At 38.1% G+C, this 19,543-nt stretch overlaps 1 long non-coding RNA gene across 1 annotated transcript; it reads left to right on the top strand.

Annotated features, from left to right (window-relative positions):
- Positions 1-17,193: 17,193 nt before the first annotated feature.
- LOC143580114 (uncharacterized) lies at positions 17,194-17,618 on the top strand. Its single transcript, XR_013143586.1, has 3 exons — positions 17,194-17,267; positions 17,377-17,452; positions 17,567-17,618. It is a non-coding gene; the product is annotated as an uncharacterized LOC143580114 (long non-coding RNA).
- Positions 17,619-19,543: the final 1,925 nt, after the last annotated feature.

Below are 19,543 nucleotides of genomic sequence, written 5' to 3'. Positions count from 1 at the left end.
TTTTGTTGCTTATGTTCGGGGTTGACCAAACTGAAGAAAGTCAAAATGATTGGGTTTTTGTCGTTGTTTAACCGTGTTCAAAGCTTGTTATTTTTATATTATTTTCATGGCATTTGAGAAGTTGGATCCGTGTGATGAACTTTGAACAAATTGGATATGGATTTGGATTTGAAGAAGAAATAATGAGTTTTGTTCATTTAATCGATGAAGCCGGTAATTCGAGATTGATTTGTGGATATTCGAGCTCATTTCATGCCTATATACAACTTAAGATCCGAGAGAGCGGACAAAGAAGCGAGAACTACTTCAACATTAAATATACGTGGGTCATACCTTGAGGGGGTGAATTGAAACGAAAAGGCTTCGGTTTATCGATTGATTTGTGAAGATGAAAGACACGGTTTGACAAAGTTTTTGAGATCACAAGTCAAGGGGGTGATTGTAAGGCCAAAAATGTGACTTGCGATATCAAAGTACGAAACCCGTTATATATTTACAGTCAAGTTAATAATTAAAGTGGGCGAGAAATCCGGACACGAGACGAGAACTTCGACACACGTTTAAGTTTAGCGGGAAGGCTTCTAGAAAGAATATTGTCTTTTTTTGTTATATATATGTAACATGTTGTCATATGTATGTGTGTGTTTTGATGGTGTAAACAACCACCCAAGGGGAGCTCACCTTTGGTGGGATCGGTCCGTTTTAATATGTTAATCTTTTGTACCGGTTACGAGATCGTTTACTCTTTATATTATCTTTATATTATATGTTCAATCATTTGTTTATGCCGCACCCGTTTATCAAGAACAAAACCGTTCGTTGTCGGATCCGGGTTGGGACCTACAATTGGTATCAAAATGGGTCGAATCTTATGATTCAACTTTGTTCTTGATATTCGGGTTCTATTTCCGCTATTACCCGAACCGAGACGTTAAATATCCGTTAAATTTTTGGAAATAAAATTTGAAGTTTGGAAATAAAGTGTTTGAAGTTCGTTTCAGGTTCGTAGATCTTGATTCACAACCAATTTTAAAGTGTGTTCTTCAACGGCTTCATACAAGGGTTTGCTTCCTGTAAAGAATATGTTTATGGCTGATTTACGGATGGATTTTCTTCTGATGGAATACGTTTTTCCGGCAAAGCGGTGTTGATGGCCGTAAATGGTGGGTTTATCCGGTGACATGTGACGGGGGTGGCTGTAACTGGAGTGGTTGTCCGGCAATTAGCCGGAAAATGCGAGACACGGATTCGACGATGTTTTGAGATCACAAGTCAAGAGGGTGATTGTAAGGCCAAAAATGTGACTTGCGATATCAAAGTACAAAACCCGTTATATATCTACAATCAAGTTAATAATTAAAGTGGGCGGGAAATCCGGACACGAGACGAGAACTTTGACACGCGTTTAAGTTTAACGAGAATGCTTCTAGAATGTTTTCTTTTTACTATGTTTAGCTATAAATAGAAACTAATTGTCTTTGTTTATGTGTGTGTTTTTCATGGTGTATATCATCCACCCAAGGGGAGCTCACCTTGGGTGGGTCGGTTCGTTTATGAATATATCAAATCTTTAACCGACAACGAGATCGTTCACTTATTTTATCTTTATATTATTTATGTTCGGTTATTTGATTTACCGCACCCGTCTCGAGCACCTATCAAGAACAAAGCCGTTCGTTGTCGGATCCGGTTTCGGGACGTGCATTTTTTCATTTGCAACTGGTTTTTCTCTCATTTGCAAATAGTTTTTTTCTCTCATTCGCATCCCTAACCCTTATCAAACTTGCACTCCGAACTCGCAGATCCGATTAGCATCCCCACGTGACTCGCATTCGCAAACCCCTAACTCGCAAATACCTTTCTCATATCCCATTCCTATCTTGCAAAAGCCACATATCTCGCAAAAGCCTATCAATCTTGCAAAACCCTTGTCAATCTTGCAAATTCTCGCAAAACTCTTTTACTCGAATTATCCATCTTGCAAGTTCCAAAACTTAGAAACTTTTCAAGTTTGTATATTTTCGTCTTGCAACATCAAATATAGCTTCCGAAGAAGAATCTCTCTTCAATTTTGCGGTAACATTCTGTAGGTTCCTATTCGGGTGGATCTAACAACGTCTTTGGATCAACCTAACTTAGTGCTAGCGGAAATCACACTAAGCAACCAAGAGGTCTCGGATCTTGAGTTTATTTTCGGTTAAAGAAAGGTGAGTGAGAGAGAGAGAGCCGAGAGAAAAGAAGAGAGAAGGTTAGAGTGATAGAATTTTTGCCAAAAGGTTTTCTATTGAATTATCAACAACATGCTTCTCATGGCATGCTTCCTATTTATAGGGAAGCATGCATGAGAAGTAGAACACATCCAATGCCCAATGGGTTTTTCAACATTGTTTCTCTTGGGCCATACATTTAGCTCTAACAACTAAAGTCCAAAACTTATATTTACAATATAAAAGACTAAAACAAAATGGGACTAAAAATCTCCCTCTAGTCTTTAGTATTGGAACCCGTCGGTGTCGTAATCCAGCCAACCGTCCTCGGGTAGTGGAAGTTCAACAACTCTTTTAACAAATTTGTTGAAGGCTTCCACTATCCGGTCTGTGTTCTGACGACTGATGTCCTCGATGGTTCCCAGGGGTGAAATGCAGAGCTTCTTGATATCTTCTATATGCAATCCCATCAGCTCATGCTCATCAAATACGCAAATCTCTGGCAGATCTTTGCAGCGTATAACGGCCTCCCCTGTTGTGTTGTCAAATTCCCAGCCTGTAAAGTCTCGGAGGATGTTAGGAATAAAAGGCTCTCCATGGTAAATGATATGACAATTCTTCGGTGCCCTATATCTCCACATGGTTCGTGGCTCTCTGGTGGCTGGGTCAATTTCTCTTGTACTTTCGACCCTTATTTGGCTCAAACTCCTTGTAATCGACCTTTGACTGTCGATGAAGATAATCTGGAATCCAACTGTCCAGAGTGCTCCCAACCGCACCATGACCTAGAGCTTTTCGAAGATAATTGAGGTCAAGCTCTGGTAGTGACTTCAGCTCATGATGGTTGAGATATATCAGATCACCACTGTATCGCCTGATTGCCCAACATGCGTTCTCCTTGTTGTACTTTGCATATACGATCAGAGAATCATCGTGGTAAGGATAGATGAGATCGCGGGCGCATGCACTACTTGACACTATGTGATTCTTTCTCATTCTCTTTAGTGGTTCCTGTGTCAAGTCATCAGCAGCAGGAGTCTCTGTAGTCTGAACTTGAGCAGGAGGAGTATCTGGATTTGGTGAGTAATTTATGTAATCGTCTTCAATCCTCCCCTCTGTATTTTGATCAATAAGTTGCTCCAAGTTCTTCCTTCTTCGATAAAATCATCCATGGCACCTGCAAAGTCATTAGGAAATAAATCTTTATAAATGTCAGTAATCTGAGTGTCATGTTCCCTGACTTTGCCAGCAGAGTCGCGAGCAGCAAGGTCTTGAACATCATGTTGAGCTGGTTGAGGTGCTTGAGAGTTATCTCCACCTCCTCCTCCTGCTGCCCCGGCCCCTCCGTTTCCACCTGCTCCACCTTCATCACCATCATTGTCATCATCATCAAAACTGTCATGAACTTCATCATCGTCGTCATCTTCATCATCATCATCATCATCATCATCTTCTTCATCACTATCATCATTACCATCATAACCACCACCAACACCGCTAGATTGGCCGCCCTGTTGTTCTAACGGACCAACAGTCGCCTCTAGACCACCACAACAGCCTGTACGCCTCGCACGGTCACAGAAGGACCTATGACAGGTTGTAAACCACTGACTTGAGAAGTCTCACCAGACCTTCTCCAAGTTCCAAAAACAGCGTCAAGCCTATCCTCTAGACCATGAAATTCATCTTCTTGAATACCGATGAGGTCTGAGGAGGCCGCCTGGTACTTACTCACCATATCTTCATTAGTCTTGAGCTTTAGCTCATTCAAACGGTCTTGTTCCTTGATCCTTTCTTTTATGGCCTCCATTTCTGCTCTGAGCGTATCGAGAGAGGTGGAGGAAGCAAGTTGATTTTCCAAATTAGCAACTCTTGAGTTTGTAGCTTCCTTTTCAACATCTCACCTACTCGTAGCATCTTCATTCTTCTTGTATACGCTTGATCTGAGAGCACTAGCACTTGGTATGTCTCTTTCAAGTGTAGCCAGTCTATCTCCAAGTCTAGTGTGATCTGTTCTCAGATTAGCGTTCTCAAAGGCCTCATGATTCATCAACGCTTGTAGATTCTGGATTCGGGTGTGGAAGGTGTTTGTTAACAATCTTTGGTGAGGGTGGTAAGGAAGGTATTTGGGGTAGGAACGTTGAAATTGGTTGGTCTGTTGGTGAGGGTTCAGGTGAGGATTCTAGTGAGTCATGAAGTAGGGTCTTGGTTTTCTTGGCTTTGGTTTTCTTTCTGGTTTTTGGTGGCTTGTAGGCAGGGATTTGTATTTTAGTTACATCTAGTGTTTTGAGGGCATGGGCCAGGGCTTCTTTGGTTATTTTTGGTTGGTCTGAGGGCCATGGATTTGTATTTTAGTTACATCACGGAATGATGTTTCGCTTCGCATGGGGTCAAGCGAAGCGAAACAGAAAGATGTTTCGCTTCACATGGGGTCAATCGAAGCGAAACAGAAGGATTTTCACTTCGCATGGGTCAAGCGAAGTGAAAAACCCTTTCATGTGAAGATCTGTACTTAGCCCTTTTTGATCCTCCCTTTTCTTTACTCAAGGTCGCCTAGATGCGAATCAGGTTTCTGGAAAGTTTGAACTTGAATCTCCTTTGTTTACTTGGTCAATTTGTCCTTAGAACATTTGAACAAAAACTTAAATCTAAAAACTTTACACAAACAACCCTATTTCGAATAATTAATGATGATAATCAAGATCAATAAGTCCAACAACAGATTATTCACAACATATGAATCAATCTCATAAGAAGATCAGACATGGATCAAGCCGACGGTTCATATGAACCGTCGTCTCGATCCAGGAGAACCCAGAAACATGAAGATGAAATGATTTATGGTATTCTGATGTTATACCGAGGGTGGATACTCAGGATTCAACGGCATGTTTGTGATTATGAGGGCCGGATTCTTTGAAAAGTAGAAGAAGATTAGGGTTTGAGAGTTTGAAGATGTGAGAGAGAAGAGAGTAAAAGTTAAAAGTGTTTGGTGAATAGTGAAAGATATTTTAGGTTTCCCTTATATATAGGGTCAGCCTATCTCACGATAAGGTCAAAACATCGTGAGTATTCACCGAAAATACACTCTCAGTCCTCGGTCTTTAAAACAATTAGCATTTCCAAACCCGAAAAACATTTACCCACCGAAACCACGCACTTGATTGTTTATAATATTTTCTTTTATTGTTCCATAAGTGTTAACATTTGCAAGAACGATCTCTTTTTTCAAAATAAAACGTAATAAAAGAAGACACCAAACTAAAAGCAAAAATAAAATTAAAATTTTCGTGTTTAACCAACCATTGTGGACCCCCTTCCTCTCACAACGGTTCCACATAAACTCAACCACTGTGGCCCCCCTTCCGCCCACAACGGTTCCGCGTTAACATCAACCACTTTGGTTCCCCTTCCACCCACAATGATTCCACGTAAACTCAAACATTATATAGTGTACACGCAAATAATTAGTATATTACACATAGTATTCCCTGCGGCTAATCACATAGCATGTATATAGACACATATACACATATAGTATTTATCACGTATCACCAAATACTGTGGCTCCCCATCCGCCCACAATACGCATAATCACATTATTTTCTTAACATTCAGGTCATAATCAAGTTAGTTCATTTAATAAGTTGCAGCAGAACTTGGCTCATAGGCCATACTCAACTTTAGTTTAGTAAGTTGCAGCAGAACTTTTCTCATAGGCCATACTCAACTTTAGTTTGTTACTATTGTGACCCCCTTCCACCCACAATAGCCCTATAATCATCACAGACCACGTTATCCCCATGGCCATTACAGACCACGTTGTCTCCCAAATTAGTTATGTTTAACATTACATAACGTGTTTGTATAAACATGCTGTCACGTGTAATTTCATTATGTTTTGCAATTCGTATTATCTCCACTAAATATATCAATCAACGATAATAATCATCTTTCATCAGCACGTAGTCAATCATTATGTTTGTAGGGACTTTTCATATATAAATGTTCAGATATTTTATATCCTGATCCGTTTTCAGATAGATAACGTGTATAAACATGCTTTCCACCCAAAAAGTTCGTAAAATAGCTTAAAGAGTGGGGTCATGAAACTCACAGTTTTGTAGGCACTCAGTGCGAGGTCAGCTCGGGGTTCGTTTCCCTTGCTATCACTTAGTCCCTATAGTCCATATTATAATAATATTAATATTTTAATATTATTATAATCTCAGTACTAAACTGGGCTGTATAACTAATCTGGGAATAGCTGGAATGCCCAGAAAGTGGCAATAGGCGTAGGTTGTGATGTTGTTCAATGTTTAATACTTAAAACCGAACTTGGCTCAGATTCCCGTTTTCCTAGCTGGGCCAAGTTGTTCGTTTACGCGTTCAGAAAACAGTTATGGGAAAATAAACTTGGGTAAATGTATTGGTTAATAAAATGATTAAGTTATAAAGAAGGATCACATACTGGGGTACCGGATTAGCCTCGGCGCCCGTTTCCGTTTATTCAGTTTGATTTGAGAAGAAACGCGCACAATCTATCCGGATTGTCCAGGTTTTTCATAGAAAAGTTCGTTTTTACTTAATTAATCTGAAAATATGATTTTTGATCACTCTTGGTGTTTTGATATTGTTGTCCACTAAAAACCAGCCACCAACCTATCAAGCCCCCCATCATATTCAGTGATTAAGTTTAAGTGATATCAATAAACCTATGGGTCCCACACCTAAAAAGTTAAAGATCCGCTTACCCTCATCTCAAGCATAATCAAGACAATATAAACCGGGTTGAAGCAGACTGGTTCAACCTATCACCGTAAGCCAAAAACCCTTTAATGGTAAGAAGAAAATGCACTTAGGTGGAATTTAGATGGATGAGAGGTCAAGTGAGGTCGTACGAGCAATTCCTAAACCTAAAACTATATTAGCGGATGTCGGCCCAGCATTGTTTCACCCGAGCTGCAACCCAGTATATGACGGTCCTAGGCCTCCACCTTTAGTATTTCCTAAAAATATTGATTGACTAAAAACCTTGAACCCCAATAGTGTATCCTCAGAGTCGCCATCCCCTTTGTAACACGTAAGCTCTCGGCCCAGTGTAGTATGTGCCTTTTGGCCTCTTTTACTATTTTTTTTGGATTTTTTTCTTTTTTTCTTTTTTTCTTTTCTTTTTTTCCTTTTTTTTGAATGATTTTTTGGCATTTGCATTACTTTCTCATTCACTTTGACTTTCAAAATATTTGCACATATTTGACGTTCGTGCAACAAACTTTTGTGCTCTTAGGCATCTTTTACCTAAATATATAACTATTTTTCTAAGCTCGTAAAGAATTTGCACATGGCCAGGTGCCACCACTCATTATTTACTTTCATAAAACAAAGTGGTGTGTTAATTTTTAAGTGCATGTAATTCTCACCACATCAAGGTAGTCAAATTACGGTAATACTCGCTATGCCCTATCGAATTTTCAGCTTCACTATCCCCCCTCAAGATGAGAACCCACAAGGTTTATGACTATTAGGTATATTAATAATAATCAGGGGAAACCTTTCAAGGCTAGTTGGGCCAACCGACACATCCCACATTAAGTGCGCTTTCTTTTTTTTTTCTCATATATATTAGTAGTTTTAAAAACCAATCCCCAATTTTTCTATCATTTTCCATTTTGTTGCAAAACATTCAATTCAATGGACACTTTTTTTTTTGTTTTTTGTTTATTTTATATAAATATATACTTTTTTTCATTTTTTTAATTTTTTTTTTACTTTTTTTATATATATATTTTAAACTACCTAAAAACGTCAGTTTCCCATCCCCACACTTAAATTTCACATTGTCCTCAATGTGAGACAGGAAAAAGACAAAAATAAAGGAGAAATAAAATAAAACAAAGCATAAAGAAAATGGAACAGACTCCCCTGGTAAATATGCAGTGGTCGTGTGCCATGAGTCTTGTTCCGTGCCCTCCAATTCGAATGCGATAAAAAAAATGCTGCAATAACGTAATTTCCTACGAACGAAAGTGGCAATCCTGAAGCAACTTGCATCCCCACACTTGTTTAATACCATAGCTGAGCAACCATCTCATAAGAAACTTTGGAACAACCTGCAAGCAAAAGAAGAAACACCTAACAAAACAACGAAATAAAAAAATGAAAATAAAATAAAAAGAAAAGATATTACCGGGTTGCCTCCCTGGAAGCGCTAAGTTCACAGAAAAGTCTTCAGCCGGACTCACTCCCAAAACGTCAATCAGTAGGCTTCTCCTTTATCCTCTTTCCACTTGTACTCCTCAACACTCTTCTCTTACACATGATCAGGAAGAAACCCATTTCAAAACTCTCGTGGACCCAAAGATATGAATTCAACTCGGCCCATCAACTCATAAATTTCCCAGGACCGAACTGTATGATATGCATATAATCCAAGAGGTTGTCAACCCTATAGAATGAATTGATGAAGTTAGGCGGGTATGACAAATTCCTACGCGCAATTCGATCCCTGAGCCTCGGTATCCTTTCTCTTCTAGCCAATTTTTCAAACCTCGACACGTCCCAAATGGAAATTAAGTACGGTTTGTGTTTTGGTTTATCGGATTCAATGTGTAATGCAATAGGAACTGAATCACTTATATCCTCACGGCTGTCCTCACAAGGCTCCTTCTCGATCCCCGTACTTGGCTCGTTATACAGTAAATCTTCGAGACGTTTTAAATCACCAAGTGGGTCAAACTCCTCTTCTCCACAACACGGAATGGGCAAATCTAATAGCTCGTCACCAAATTCCAGCTCCCATGAAGGAATGTGCTCCTGCTCCATGCCGTTCTCAATCACCTCATCGCCCTCATTAATTTCAACCTCGGTGTTATTAGACAACTCTACTACCTCTATCTCCTCATCACCCCAAAACTCATCATCAATAGGTTCTGATCCAAAGTACCAAAGCGTGGAATACTGATAATCTGAGCCAACATGGCCAACGCTCTGCTGAACTGGAGGTGGGACTTCATCGTCCATTATGGTCTCCAGTTTCGGGGCGTGTTCTGGCTCACAAACAATTTTCTCTGTACTGCTAGTTAAATTCTCCTCTCGATCTTTGGTCAACCAGTCGCTCAATAAATCCAAATTCTCATTCATTTTTCTAACTGCTTCATCAAATTCCTTTAGATGTTGCTCAATTCTAATTCTACTTTGCTCTGGATTCCAACGATGACAACTATTTAAACATTTTTGCAACAACTCATCATTGAATCTAGCGAGCTCACTTATAGATGGTGATCGACATTGAGGCTCATACGGTTGCGAGTAAGGTCAATGATCTTCGTACTCGTACGCACGACCCCCTTGTGAATAATAGCAATCATTTGATCAATGGAGTCCACCACATATCTCACACAAAACTTCCCTAAAATGATCCTGATGACTATAATTATGTCCATGCTAGCGGTTCCTGTAGTAATGCTCCATAATAATCACTGTAATTGACACTCAAACAAAACGGATCACGAGCACCTAATAAATATATAAATAAGAATATTTACAAAAATTTAAATATATGTGTATAAAAAAAATAAAAAGAAATATATACAATATAAAATAATAATAATTTTTTTTCTTTTTTTTTTTACAAAAATTACTAGACACACTAAAAAGACTCTCTAAGACCTTCTAAACACTAACAATTAGATACACAAATAAGACCAAGTAATCAATTAAGTATGTCAATCAAAGCTAGTTTCGCTATCGTCTAAGTATCCACGGCAACGGCGCCAAAAACTTAACCTAACCTAGACACTCTAGTTTTAAATTTATAAATCTAAACTATCCTAATGCTAGACCAATAGACAGGCAAGTGTACCTATCAACTGTAGTAAAACCTAATGAAGTTCGGATATCGAACCCAAAGGACACTAGCGACACCTAAACTAGACCCTGACTAATAACTTAATTAAATAGATTTAATTGTTTTTTTTATCAACTATAAACTAAAAAATACTTAAACTAAAACTAACACTAACTGACTTTGACAAACTTTAACTCTATAACTTAGACGAACTCAAAGATAGGAAAAGCACTACCTAGGTTTAGAATCATACTTGTGAATCTTGGATCTCTCTCGGCTATGGAAACTATGATGGAACCGGGATCTTAAAATATGGCACCCTTAGACAACCTAGTGGATCCCTGATCATTCTCCGGGTGTCACCAAAAAGGAAACCTAGGGGCGTTTAAACATACCAGTTAGTCAGATCACCTGTCAGTCTCTCCAACAATACTCAAGTACCCTAAAAGATAGATTACCTGTCAGTCTCACTATCTCAATACACCCTAAAGTGCAAGGGGTAACCTAAGAACAATCGATAAGACACGGAATTACAATGAAACTAGAGAAATCTAGGAAACCTCCTGTCAGAGCGTTGTAGACTAAATACCTAATCCCAAGGACAACCCGACTATCTATTACCTCTCACTCTAGATAGGTAGAATATAAAATCTTAATAAATCACCAATCAATGTTCCTATGGATTACTACGTCTAGTAAAACCATAAAATAATCACAAACACACAATAAGCGACCTAAATATGCGTCTATAACTGAATGACTTTCAACAAGACACATACGGAACAAAGATCAACAATAAATCAAAATTATATATGCAAACACATCAAATCAATTATAAAAAGATTCTCTACTTTAATATTAATCCAACATTAAAATCCAAAAGCCAAGGAAAAACCTCAAATCACAAAGTAGTCATTAAAAACCTAGGTAGCTTGGGGGTTTAGCCAACATCTATACTCAAGAGTAAAACATAATAATTAGGTTCAAACACTGAATTCATAATGAAAATAATAAATTCAAACCAAGAAAATAGTGTTATGAACGAGTAGGTGTTGAGCCCCAACGCTCTCCAAAATATTACTGGCTTGCGGCTCCTTCTCTTTCTTTTTCCTTGCTTGCGGCTGACTACTGTCTTCTATGCTCCACCGACACCAAAGTAAAATAATCTAATGATGTCTTCCAAAAGTGATGGCTGAATATTGCTCCCCTTTCCAAGAGAATAATAACAATAATAATTTCGTGGGGTTCTGTGAATCTAAGTGGCGGCTGCTATCCCCTGATCATATGATCATCGAGGCTGGCTCCAGTCTTCTTGACCTACCTCATTCAGGGCTATTCATATATGTCATGGGTCCTACCAAAATGAAAGACTTTAATATATTTGTTTCTTTTGTTCTTAACTTATTATTATTATTATTATTATTATTAGATGACACGTTTCCTTTTTTTTATTTCTTTTTTTTATATAATAAATAATAGTTAATAAAAATTAGTAATATATAATATATGCTTGACCCTTAATTCGTCGGTCTCAAGTTTAGTAAAAGTGTTCCATTTTAGCTCATACTCTCTAGAAACTATTTAACTTACATTCGAACCAAATAATAATAATATTCAATAAAAACTTGGCTCATAAGTATCTAAAAGTAGGGATTATTTATATAATAATATGTATAATTGAGATCACATCACTTGGTTAGGGTTTTGAAGATGATGAAATCCCTTGAGCTTTCAGGGCTTAGGCAACTGCACTATCGACCGCCTTGTATTTAAAGAATCTGATTGATTTGTTGTTGAGATGAATGCTGTTGGTTGTGAAGGAACACATGAGGAGTACTTGGGAGTGGTCACGGGATAGACATTCGGTTGAGCTTTGCTTATAAAAGCAGTTTGCATCGAGGTGGCAACACTCACTCCAGCTTGATTCAGTGAACTGAGATGATTGTCCATTCTCATCTACTCATCCATTTCAAATGACTTGATAGTGGATATCAAATCAGTGTTTGTCATCATGTTTAGATTGGTAGTTCTCTTGATTGTGACAGTATTGGTACTCCAGCTATATGGCAAAGAGTTCATCAACTTGTGGTTGACCTCGGCATTTTCAATGTTGACGTTTGCAGCCATAATTCTTACCATCAACTTCTCAAATCTCTTTACCAACTCCAAAACAGCTTCACCTTGACGATGATTAAACATATTGAACTTTTCTTTTAACAGGGCCTTTTTGTTTTCCCTGATTTCAGCATTGCCCTCAACCTTTTCAATAAGTGCTTCCCACATACCCTTGGCACTTGTGTGTTCACGAAGAGTTTCAAAGATTTCATTTGAAAGACAAACAGTCAATATGAGATAGGCCTTCTTATCTTGAGCTAACAGGTCCTGTCTGCTTGATCATAGTTTTCTGGAGCCTTAAGTTGTTCCCCAGCATCAGTGCGAGTCACTGGAACATGAGGACCTTGTTCAAAGCATCTCAACAAGTCAGTCTCAGTCAAGGAGATATAATTCATAAATCTCCATTTGAAATCTGCAAAGTTATCGTCCAAGGTCATATATTTTGGAGGCTTTGTGGGGGTTCCTACTTGATTTTCCAACAACAAATAACCCTTCAATAAATAGTTCTGAATCAGTGCTAGCCATGGTCTAAGTAGTTACAAGCCTTCAACAAAGCTTAATCTTTAAAACAGTCACCTTTTTCACACGAAAGAGCTTCAAGCGAAGCGAAACAGCTTCAAGCGAAGCGAAACAGTCTTGTGCGAAGCGAAAGGATCCTAAGCGAAGCGAAAGAATCCAAGCGAAGCGAAAGGATCCTAAGCAAAGCGAAAGATTTTATCTTTCTGAAAGCAAATCTTCCTTGGGATCTGTTTTCACCTAACCTTATCCGTACTAGGTCAAAGGTTGTTGCACAAACTTTTATACCATGAGAAGCAAAATTGTTCTTTATCAATATTAACCAACTTTTTGAACCCGTAACCCAATGTTTAGCACAATTCTTTAGCACAAGCTTTGATACCAATTGTAGGTCCCGAAACCGGATCCGACAACGAACGGCTTTGTTCTTGATAAGTGCTCAAGACTGGTGCGGTAAATCAAACGACCAAACATAAATAATATAAAGATAAAATAATATTGAACGATCTCGTTATCGGTTAAAAGATTTATAATAAACGCACGAACCGACCCCACCCAAGGTGAGCTCCCCTTGGGTGGGTGATTTCACCATACAAAAAACACACACATATGACAACATGTAACATATATATAGTAAAATAAAAACATAATCTAGAAGCTTCTTCACGTTGAAGCTAAACGCGCGCCGAAGATCTTGTCTTGTATCCGTATTTCTCGCCGACATTTATTATTATCTTGACCGTAAATAAATAATGGGTTTCGTAAATTTGATATCGCAAATCACAAATATTGGCCTTACAATCACCCCCCTTAACTTGTGATCTCAAAACTTTGTCGAACCGTGTCTCGTATCTCCACAAATCACCTGATAAACCAAACCTTCTTTGTTTCAATTCACCCCTAAAGGTATAAAGTATGACCCACCTATATTTAATGTTGAAGTAGTTCTCGCTTGTATATAGGCATGAGATGAGCTCGAATTTCCACAAATCAATCTCAAATTATCGGCTTCATCGATCAAATGAACAAAACTTATTATTTCGTTCGAGTTCACCTTTCGGATCCAACTTCTCGAACGCCTTAGAAATAACAAGCTTTGAACACAGTTAAACAAGACGAAACCCGAACAAATTTGACTTTCTTCAGTTTGGTCAATCCAAACATATAACAATCTTCCTTCCAAAAACGCCCCTGATTAAATGACTAGGCTAAACTGGGCACATTTCTTCACAAGCCCAAATTGTAGGAAATTTTGATCTCTTAATGATTTACAGCCTAAGATAAAAGCCTATTGGATTATGAAACAAACACCATCTTAACCAAAACTTTGCTAGACAAAATGTGTGTATTCTGATCCAAACACAAGCCCAAGTGGCATTACCACAGGCCCAAACACAATCAGTAAAAAGTGCAAAGATCTGACCTAGCCGTAAATGTATTCCGACATCATCACCAGTGGTACAATATCAATGAGACAACCACATCAATGGCCAACCACATTTACTGCCGGAAAACTTCTCCGACCGGTAACCATAAATCGTTGTCGTCATCATCATGTCACCGGAAAAGCTAGGCATCAACGGAGAGGTCCTCAAGTCGCCAGAAACAATAGATCTGGTTCTGTCATCTTCCTCACAAACCATCGGTTACAGCCGCCACCACATAACCACCTATGGCCGGCCACCCTTTGCCGGAAAGATGAGATGTCGCCACACAGATCTAACATCTCTAACTCCACCGAAAACCATAAATCACCGTTAACCGGCTCCCTTCGCCAGAGAAACAAGCTCCGGCCAGCCATTCTTTCCCGTCTCTCCTTTCTCACTCCACCTACGGCCACTCCTACCGCCACCGCCTTTTTCTTCTTTTCTTCTACATGTCGGCCGGAAAAACGTAGCCACTACTACTACCGCCAGCAGTTACCGACAAACCCGTCGGTCACATCATTATCCAATAGTTGCCACGACCAGAAATAACTGACGCTCGCGCACATCTGAGTTTTATTTTTACATCTTCAACCTCAGAATCGTCGCCGGGAAGGACCGTATGGTCGCCGGATTTTCGGCGTATCATGTAATGGTTCCCGAAACACCCAGATCTGGCACATATAGATCCCGAACATCCGAATCTACAAGGAGAATGCTTCAAACACGCTTATTTCCCACTTTATTTTCAATTTTGTTTCTAGATCTAGAAACTTTATTTTCTAACTTCAACGGGTTTTAACGTCTCGGTTCGGGTAATAGCGGAAATAGAACCCGAATATCAAGAACAAAGTTGAATCATAAAATTCGACCCCCTCTGATACCAATTGTAGGTCCCTATTCGGGTGGATCTAACAACATCTTTGGATCAACCTAACTTAGTGCTAGCAGAAATCACACTAAGCAACCAAGAGGTCTCGGATCTTGAGTTTATTTTCGGTTAAAGAAAGGTGAGTGAGAGAGAGAGCGCGCGCCGAGAGAAAAGAAGAGAGAAGTTTAGAGTGATAGAATTTTTGCCAAAAGGTTTTCTATTGAATTATCAACAACATGCTTCTTATGGCATGCTTCCTATTTATAGGGAAGCATGCATGAGAAGTAGAACACATCCAATGCCCGATGGGCTTTTCAACATTGTTTCCCTTGGGCCATACATTTAGCTCTAACAACTAAAGCCCAAAACTTATATTTACAATCCAAAAGACTAAAACAAAATGGGACTAACACATTTATTAATTTTCAAACCAGAAACCCAACCCGTTTGAAATTTTCTATGTAATTCGGACATTCAGATATTGACGTGAGGTCGAAGTCCCACTCATATTTGAAATATCCTTCTTATCCGTATACAAAACTCTCTGCTCGATCTCTCTAACACACATCTTCTCCTACCTTCTAGCAAATAAACCAAACACTCCAAGATCCGAGATCTTGATTAACCACTAGTGATTTCTGCTAGCTAGTGGTCCAGATTGGTTCGAGAACTTAGTTGTTAGATCCATCACGGGATCAACATCCTTCGTAACTCATACATGCTAATAATCCGGCTCCTTCACAATTCACACGCCGATAATCCGGCTCCTCCTTAGCCCGCTAAAAAGTTAATGTATATTAATTATTTCCTTTATGTACTTCATTAAATCTTTGTATTACATTTTAATTTTCTCCTTTATCGCATCACTATTTAGTGTGACAAATTCACCTCACATTTGGAATCTATACAATATGAGTATCATTTGGGGTCGGTGTTTCCGTTATCATCTGTAGTGTGTTACTTTTTTGTTAAAAAACTGACCAATAGTATTACTCATTTTATTTATATATGTCATGTGTAAAGCCCAAATAAAATAGTCCGGTTTTAAGTTTTGAATTAATTTAATTTCATACATTAAAATTAATGATTAGGGTTTACCCTCCTAATATATAGCTAGGATGTACATGCTCATTTCATTTGGAATATCATTTGACGGCGGCTTTATGCCATGATCGGTGCTCTTATCCAGTCTGTGTACGTTCTTCTTTCTATCGTTTGTGTTCTTTAATTATTGATCTGATCTGATCTTTTGTTCTGACGATGGTTTTAATTTGCATGTTAGGGTGGTCAGAGTATACGTTGAATATCATAACATGTTGATTGTTCATAGCAGAAGAATATCATATCTATCAGGTAAACTCAAGATTCCGTATTCTTGTTTACTAACAGATCGATGGTATGAAGGTTTTCATTTTTATCACTTTTCGCAGGCAAACCACAACACTGATGCGGTGTTCCTTACAATATCGTCACGGAAGCACTTAAAATGAATTATGTGCCCAGGATGCGTTTTGAAATGCTTTGTAATGGAGTTGACCCTGAACACATAATCAGATTTTCAGGGACCATAACCGCAAGGGGAGATAGTGATCCTGCCAAGTGGCCAAATTCTGAATGGAGATGCCTTGAGGTAATTCATTGTTCTGATAACCAGATTTCAGTACAATTAAATATGTTTTACATTGGCGTTAAACAAACGGTTAGTATATACACAGAGTGTATAGATTTATTCGGATTAAATATTCGACATGGCGTTCTACTTGATGCCTCTGTGGCCAATGCAATTTCACTGTACTTTACCATCCTAGGTACTTAATTACCTTCTTTGCTTTCTTTTTTCAGTGAATGCAAATATTATTATTAAATCCGCATATGGATAATGGATTTACTGCTTGCAGTATGTGCACTTCTCCTTTTATTGTCTAACTTTAGCTGTTTTAATCTTGTATATCTTTTGCGGGCTTCTTACTTTCAATTTTGTTTCTTTTTTTTCTTTTTTTTTTTTGGCAGGCAAACCCTGATACTGATAAGGTGTTTGCTAAGTTTGTATTGCTCCCAATTGTAAGGGTTTTTATTTCTTATTTGTTACTTTTATATTGTTTGATTGATTATGTAACATGGATTATTTTCTAGAGTGAAGAAGGTGATGGGGGACCAGGATGGTTAGAAGTGTTCCTGTGAAAATTTCATCACATTGTTTCAGGTAGAATGTTACTGTTTCAGACCCAAGTCGACTTGGGGGATGCGGCTTATTCATAGCTGATGTTGCAGAAGCATTTCCACTTTAGGTATTTCACATTTCCTTACTTTCATTAAGACAATCCAAATAGACCCATTTAGAATAAAACTTTTGTGAATCTTAACTGTTCTACAAAGTAAAAACAATGTATTTGCCAGATTTTCAGCGAGGATAATTGCAAGGGAAAATATTGATTGTGCTAAGTGGCGAGGCTCAGAATGGTGATGCCTTCAGGTAATACGTTGTTATAACCAGATTTGAGTATTAATCAAATATGCTTCATAAACAGTATATAAATATAAGAAGATGATAAATGGTATAGTAATTTTATTTTGTAAAATGATGCAGGTTAAATGGGATGCCTCAGCATCCAGTACTGTGCTTCTTCGAAGGGTTTTCCCATGGAAAATCCGACCTCTACCTTTCAAGTCTGTTTTCGTTTTATGTAGCTGTTTCGTCTTTGTTCTTTAATTATTGATCTGATCTTTTTCTATGCATATTTCCAAATTGCGTTGATAAGTTTAATTAATTCATGTTCCAACTATTGATTTGTGTGTTGAAGGCTGCTCTCAGCATATACGTTGATCATAGCATGTTTATTACTCATAGCAAGCACATATCATCTCTATCAGATAAAATCAAGATATCCTTAAATCTTGTTTAAATATTCCTTTTCATCGTATATCAGACAGTGCTGTTGGAAAATGGAACTCAATTCTGGATGATCCACTCTTTGGTTCTTCACTTACTAATAGATCTGAAATTTTTTGAATAAAGCATAGTTACTCAAAAACAGATGTTCAAGTATACTCTAGCTTGGCGTTCGGTTGATAATGCTATGTTCCTTTGTTTACACTATTAACAAATGTACATAAAAACGAACACGGGCATGCTTCCACATTGAGTAATTACTTGAATGAATGAGCATGAACAGATTACTGGGCTCGTTTTGATCTTCAGTTTTAAAGCTCGAGCTTGGCTCGTTTATAATAAATACTGTGCCCGCTTACGCTCGCGAGCTTACTTAAGCACGTTTAAGCTTGACATGATTCAAGCTTTTAGCTAGCCAATCTCAAGTACCTCACGTGCAGCTTGGCTCGTTCACACCCCTAACTTACTATCACGGTTCCTTACCGTTTACCAATCAACAAATGGCACAGCTCGTTTAGTTTTTGATGTTGGCAACAGCAGCATTAATATCTTCAGGAACAATACCACGAAACATCAAATAACAAGCCACGTACTTTCCATGCCTTGGATCACACTTATCCATCATGCTAGTGGGTTCAAACACTGAGTTTGTGATTTCAGGAACTGACAGGAACCGGCAAAAGCATAATTCATATTTCTTTAATATTAAAGAATGAATATCATTTTTTTAATTAATGATTTGCAATTTTCAGTATACCTTTAGTTTTAAAAAATGTATTTCTCTTATTTATATAGACATCCACCTATTTTGTTATAAATATTAGTAACCTTGTGATATTTGACATATATATAATTTCTAAAAATTAATTTTTTATATAGTTACCATGTCCGAGTAACCTTCGAGTACTCCGGGTACACCCGCCTAGGGTCCGCCTAGCGATTTTTGAAACCTTGGATATGACTAGCAATCGGTTCAAGTTGGTCAGTGATCTCTTGCAGATGTCATAAATAGGTCCTATTACCATGTGGGGAGTACTAGAGTGTCTGGTGTTGTCCATGGAGCAGATCGCGAGTGAGAGCTTGCCGAGGTTTCCAAGAAAAAGCATGGAGATCATTGACCGTGAGTACATTAATATATATTCTGGTTAGGATCATCGGAATTGCGATTTGGGCTATGGGAATGGCTTTGTTGTCCAGAAGATCGATTCAGTGATTGTAAATGTAGGCAGTTTTGGTCTTTGTTCTTTAATTATTGTTCTGATATTTTTATGCATATTTCTAAATTGCGTTGATAAGTTTAGTTAATGTTTTGATCAGATTCTAACTATTGTTTTAGTATTCTGAATGCTGCACAGCATACGTAGATCATAGCATTTTGAGCGGTCATAGCACGTGTGTATTTACCAGGTAAAATCTAGATATCCGAATTCTTGTTTACAAGATTCTGAGATTTGAAAATGAAACATTTCTTTTCATCATATATCAGATGGTGTTGGGATATACAGCCATGGAAAAGTGGAAACTGGATCTTGATGATCCACCACCGTTTGGTTCTTTAGTTACTACTAGATCGAATGTCGATCTGAAAGTCTTTTTTTTTTCTTTCGCCTGACATCTTTTTATTTCAATTAGTTACTTGCAACCTTGGTATACTTCTCATCGTGAATCGAATCT

This window comes from Bidens hawaiensis, unplaced genomic scaffold, assembly GCF_021521415.1.
Source record: "Bidens hawaiensis isolate Kalapana, Puna unplaced genomic scaffold, B.hawaiensis_p1.1 tig00030237_1, whole genome shotgun sequence".
Classification (NCBI taxonomy): Eukaryota; Viridiplantae; Streptophyta; class Magnoliopsida; order Asterales; family Asteraceae; genus Bidens; species Bidens hawaiensis.
The sequence above is the reverse complement of the archived record's forward strand: the minus strand, read 5'-3'. Positions and strand labels throughout refer to the sequence as shown.